We start from the raw sequence: 6,612 nt of genomic DNA, 5'->3' as shown, positions 1-6,612 counted from the left end.
CTTTGGCTCTGACTGCATGCGCCAGTCCTGGACTGGAATTCTGGAGAGGTTCTCCAGTGGGGCCCTGAGTGTCAAAGCCGTTGCCTGGTGCAGATTTGATCGGTTCAGCCTTCTCTGCCTCGGTCATTGGCAGGATTGCCGGGTCATTATGCTGTAACAGCAAGAGGTCTCTCCAGGGGAACTGTGGGTAGCTGCAGGCGATCCACTAGATCCTGCTGGATAAAATTTGCAGCTGCCCTGGAATGCAGATAGGCAGAGGAGGAGTGCGATCTCTCTCCAGAGACAACGGTTATTGGAATAGACAATTTGGGAGAGGTTTTGGTGTTTGGCGTCATCTCTCCAAAAAACCCTAGGTGCGTGAGTTTCCCGGCATTTGTGTAGATTGGCGCACAAAATGGCCTTTGAGGCCACAATCCTGAAGAGCATCTGCACTGTTTCTCCTAATCGGACAATTTGGTCCTGTCCACCTGCATAGGTTCTTCTGGTGGAACGACGGAGGAAGGAAATAGAAGTCTCTGGAATGAGGGTTCTAGTCTGTATTAACGTCTCTCCCGCCGAACCTCCTGAGCACGTTCCTGGATCCTCATGTCGACCCAGGTTGCAAACAGGATAAGAGCATCCAGAGTGGAAGGAAGATCGGGGGCTGCTAGCTCGTCTTTGATGTGCATGGACAGTCCTTGCCAAAAGGTTGCCACCAAGGCCTCATTGCTCCACACTAACTCCGCTGCCAGTGTACGGAAGGAGATTGTTTATTATCCTACTGTCGACTCCCCTTGCATGAGGGTTAGCAGAGTAGCAGCTGCAGAGGATGTTCGAGACGGCTCTTCGAACAGTGTATGAAAAGTCTCTAAAAATAATGCTAGATCCAAGAATTCCAGGCCCTCTCTTTACATTATGGGGGTTTGCCCAAGCCAGGCACTTGCCAGTGAGAAGAAAAATGATGAATGCTACCATGGCTTCATCAGAGGGGAAGAGATGAGCATGCAGTTTGAAATGGATAGTACATTGGTTAATGAAGCCTCTGCAGGTCCTAGGATCTCCATCATAGCGAGGCGGTAGAGTAGGGCTGGGCGATTTTGCCCAAAAATAAAATCTAGATTTTTATTCAACACTTTGGCAATTTCCGATTTAAATCTCGATTTTTCTTTTTTTTTCTTTCTGTGTATTTAACAGTAATACCAATAGATAATTATTTTTAAACTCGTTTTATTGAACTCAAAGCTAGCAATAAAGAAAACACAATATTACAGTATATCATACATCGATAGATTGAGAAAGATTACATGCCATTCAATGCACCGTATACACAACACAAAACACATTTCAAACAATTGTAGCATTTCGGCCAATTAGTTGCATGACATAAGTAAATATACACCAACATACATACATACATACATACATACATACATACATACATACATACATACATACATACATACATACATACATACATGCATAAGAAAATGCAAAAAGAATAAAGTACAATACTCAAGGAAATTATCCCATCAGATCTATCCCACACCATCCTGCACTGTCAGCCTGTCCAATAAGGAATGCATAGTATTTCCCAAATCTGACAGAAGGAGAAACAAATAAATGTGACCCTAGGGCCTCTGACCAATCCTCCTCGGATAAGTTGGGAATAATTGTTTTCCAGGCAGCCTGTACAGAGAGCGTACTCGACTCGGTTTTTGCATTCAGAAGATGAGTGTAAATTGCTGAGATAATTCCCTTGGGTCCCTGTGTCTTCAGAATTCCTATCAACGGGAATTTCGAAAGAGACGGGGACTGTGTTCGAAATTGTGAAGTCAACGCGTGTCGTAGTTGTAAGTATCTAAAGAATTGGGTACGATGTAAATTATAGCATTCCATCATCTGGGTAAACAATAATAACACATTTCCCCTATATACATCTTCAAGACATAGAATCTCATTAGACTTACAAAACTCAGACCCTTCCAGCATGTGTAAGTGCGGGAACATGGGATTGTCCCACATCAGAGTTTCCCAATCCAAATCCCCAAAACCGCATAGCAGCTTAGCTGCCTTCCAAACCTGATGTGCAAGTCTATGAACTAGTACTAATTTCCCTCTGAACAATGTGGGGTTCTCCAGAATAGGCCACAGGACAGATTGTCCTAGCACTTGCCCCAAAGCATACTCTGAAAATTATTCTGGAATCAAGGCAATCCATTCCTTCAAATAGCGGAGTTGGCCACTCAGGAAGTAAATATAAAAATCAGGCAGTGCCAAGCCACCCTTAAAGGGGTTGTCCTAGATACCAAAATGTTTTCAAAAACTGTGTCATACATTACCCCTTATACAGACAACCTAAATAAAGCATTATTTAAAATAAAAAATTCTACTTACCACATCTCTTCTTTGAATTTAGCACAGCTTGTTTACATGTAGTTCAGGTCTGGTTTGTTGATCTTTCCTTCTGATGAAACTTGTTTTCCCTGCATGCATTGCAGGCTGCAATGAGCGTGCACGTACCTTCCAAGAGTTCATGTGAGCTGTTCATGTGAGCTGTCCTTGCTCCTCCCCGCTGACATCCTTCACTGGACTTGTGTTTCCTTTCTGACATCCTTCACTGGACTTGTGTTTCCTTTCTGACATCCTTCACTGGACTTGTGTTTCCTTTCTGACATCCTTCACTGGACTTGTGTTTCCTTTCTGACATCCTTCACTGGACTTGTGTTTCCTTTCTGACATCCTTCACTGGACTTGTGTTTCCTTTCTGACATCCTTCACTGGACTTGTGTTTCCTTTCTGACATCCTTCACTGGACTTGTGTTTCCTTTCTGACATCCTTCACTGGACTTGTGTTTCCTTTCTGACATCCTTCACTGGACTTGTGTTTCCTTTCTGACATCCTTCACTGGACTTGTGTTTCCTTTCTGACATTCTTCACAGGACTTGTGTTTCCTTTCTGACATCCTTCACTGGACTTGTGTTTCCTTTCTGACATTCTTGAAGGATGGTGAGCAAATGTTATCCTCCCCATTAGGTTTTTCACATTTTCCACCAAATTGCTGCGTAAATCACGCACCAAACACACGTGTGCGGTGCGTGGTTTTCACGCACGCATTGACTTCAATGTGAGTGTAGGAGCATGATAACGCACCAATAGAGGACATGCAGTATGTTTCACACAGCGGACACTCGCTGTGTGAAGTCACGCAAGTGTGAACGGCCCCATTGAAATAAATGGGTCGCGTGTGCTGTGCGTGGTTTCGACGATCAGTACACGGACGAGATTCACCCTGGTGTGAATGGGGCCTTAGGCACGAGTTACACAAGCGTGAATCATGTCCGTGTGCTGTGCTTAGCAAAAGCGCACAACACACGCGACCCATTTATTTCAATGGGGCCGTTTACGCAGCGAGTGTCCGCTGAGTGAAACATACTGCTTGTCCTCTATTGGTGCTGTGAAGGACGGTTTATTTGCTTATATTCTCTGTATGAAATTACATTGTGAATTATCAAGCAGGATGCCGAATTACTAAGATATGTAATATGTGAAAGTGATGATAATGTTTAAATGATTTAGTTTCGTGCAGCAGCCATCTTGTCTGGAGTTCCCATCTTGGTTTTATTGTAGTGAATAGGAAAGTCATTGTTCCTTTAATACAAGTAATGTTGATTTCGTATGTTTTATCTTTGACCTTGGTTCCCATGTGAAGTTGGACAGGGAGGGTGATGGGAGGGTGGCAAGTTTGCGTGAAGGAAGGTCTCCCCCATCTCCACGAGGACATTCTGTCCAAAAGAGATTAGACACCTGCAAAACCTAATGTGTGAAGAATTATAATGATGTATCTGGGATGTATTTTATTGTATGCTTTTTACTGAATAACAAATATTGTTACATTGTCTCTGATTGGTTTACCTCAAGCCTACACCCCTTCTCAATTTCAGTTTAACAGTTTGAGTCTGGTAATAAATCCTTCAGAGGAGCATTTTGAACATATCAGCATGTCTGTGTGTTTTCTTCTCCTCTCTCGATATATATCGGTGAAATATCCTAATTAGGATACTGACTAATGGGGTCTGGCCTTGAGAGTCTGTTTGGACTCGTATAAATTTCAGTCTAATATATTTTGAGCGATGGATTTCCACGACAGTAAGTTATCATGAACCTACACTCACATTGAAGTCAATGCGTGCGTGAAAACCACGCACCGCACACGCGTGTTTGGTGCGTGATTTACGCAGCAATTTGGTGGAAAAAAGAAAAAAATGGGCTGGCTTTGTGAGTGCGTGAATAACGCATGCCAATCGAAAAGCACACTGATGCATAACGCGCACACACACACGGACGGGATTGACACAAGTTTTTCACACGTGGAAAATACACACGCTCGTGTGCATGAAGCCTTACTAATGGACGCTGTTAGGGCGGATTTACACAAGCGTGTGCGTTTTGCGTGCGAAAAAGGCACTTGACAGCTCCATGTGTCATGTTCATATGGATGCGCGGCTGCGTGCTTTTCGAGCAGCCGCCATCATTATGACACTCCGTTTGGATTTTTGTAAACAGAAAAGCACATGTTGCTTTTCTGCTTACATTCATTCTTTTACCGTTGTTGCGCGAATAACGCGCGTCCCACGGAAGGGCTTCCGTGGGGTGCACGGGATTTTCACGCACCCATTGACTTCAATGGGTGCGTGATGCGCAAAAAACGCCTAAATGTCATGAGTTTTACGCAGCGGACTCACGCTGCGCAAAACTCACGGACTGTCTGCACTGCCCCATAGACTTGTATAGGTCCGTGCGACCCGCGTGAAAACCACGCGAGCTGCACGGACGTAAATCACGTTCGTGTGAATCCACCCTTAGACAGTGGCCATTAATAATGCACTAGTAATACATTTTGAAATAAATGAGAAGGACATAGAAAAAATATTGTAATGAAATAAAATAACACACACAAACACTGGTTAACGATTTTATTCAAAATAAAAAAAGGTGTCATTGAAGTAGTCCTTAAAGAGGCTCTGTCACCAGATTTTGCAACCCCTATCTGCTATTGCAGCAGATAGGCGCTGCAATGTAGATTACAGTAACGTTTTTATTTTTAAAAAACTAGCATTTTTGGCCAAGTTATGACCATTTTTGTAGTTATGCAAATGAGGCTTGCAAAAGTCCAAGTGGGTGTGTTTAAAAGTAAAAGTCCAAGTGGGCGTGTATTATGTGCGTACATCGGGGCGTTTTTAATACTTTTACTAGCTGGGCGCTCTGAAGAGAAGTAACATCCTCTTCTCTTCAGAACGCCCAGCTTCTGACAGTGCAGATCTGTGACGTCACTCACAGGTCCTGCATCGTGACGGCCACATCGGCTACAGTTGATTCTGCAGCAGCATCAGCGTTTGCAGGTAAGATCGACTTACCTGCAAACGCTGATGCTGCTGCAGAATCAACTGTAGCCTCTGGTGCCGATGTGGCCGTCACGATGCAGGACCTGTGAGTGACGTCACAGATCTGCACTGTCAGAAGCTGGGCGTTCTGAAGAGAAGAGGATGTTATTTCTCTTCAGAGCGCCCAGCTAGTAAAAGTAGTAAACACGCCCCGATGTACGCACATAATACACGCCCACTTGGACTTTTACTTTTAAACACACCCACTTGGACTTTTGCAAGCCTCATTTGCATAACTACAAAAATGGTCATAACTTGGCCAAAAATGCTCGTTTTTTAAAAATAAAAACGTTACTGTAATCTACATTGCAGCGCCTATCTGCTGCAATAGCAGATAGGGGTTGCAAAATCTGGTGACAGAGCCTCTTTAACTGGTTGCCGACACAGGACGAGTATGCTCGTCCTGAGCAGCGAGCACTTCGCGCATTAGGACGAGCATACTCGTCCTGTGTGACAGCCGTCTGTGCCGTCTCTGTGTGTGCGATCGAGAGCGGGGCAACGGCTGTAATACACAGCCACGGCCCCGCTCTGACAGCGGAGAGGAGAGAAACATCTTCTCTCCGCTGTTAACCCTTTGAACGCCGCGATGACAGCTGATCGCGGCGTTCAAGGAGGGGGGACTGCACATTGATCGCGTCACAGAAAATAACTGTGACGCGATCAAAGCCCACAACTCGTATGGCCAGACAGCCCAGGGTCCAGTGAAGGACCCCAGGGCTGTCTGAACATATTTCCTGTTGTTAGGGCATACTGAGGTATGCCCTAACAACTGCCTGTGTACGATCAGTAACAGGCTAATGTACTGGCATATAGATCTATGCCAGTACATTACAGTTACAAAATAAAAATCAAAATGATAAATCCCTTTATGGGATTAAAAAAAAAAGTTAAATGAATGTAAAAAAAAAATAATGGTAAATAAATAAATAAAAAGTAAATAAAATACACAGAAATACACATTTTTTATAATAAATCAACTTTTTAAAATATAAGTCCCAAAACATGAAATAATATAGACATATTTGGTATCGCCACGACCGTAACAACGTGTACAACAAATGTATACCATTATTTATGATGATCGGTGTATGGTGTAAAAAAAATAATATTAAAACTGCTGCACAACTGCTTTTTTTCTGCATTTTAATCTATTTAAAAATTTATAGAAATTAAACGATAATGTATTTGTAC

Source organism: Rhinoderma darwinii, chromosome 4, assembly GCF_050947455.1.
Source record: "Rhinoderma darwinii isolate aRhiDar2 chromosome 4, aRhiDar2.hap1, whole genome shotgun sequence".
Lineage (NCBI taxonomy): Eukaryota > Metazoa > Chordata > Amphibia > Anura > Rhinodermatidae > Rhinoderma > Rhinoderma darwinii.
Note: the sequence above shows the minus strand (reverse complement) of the source record.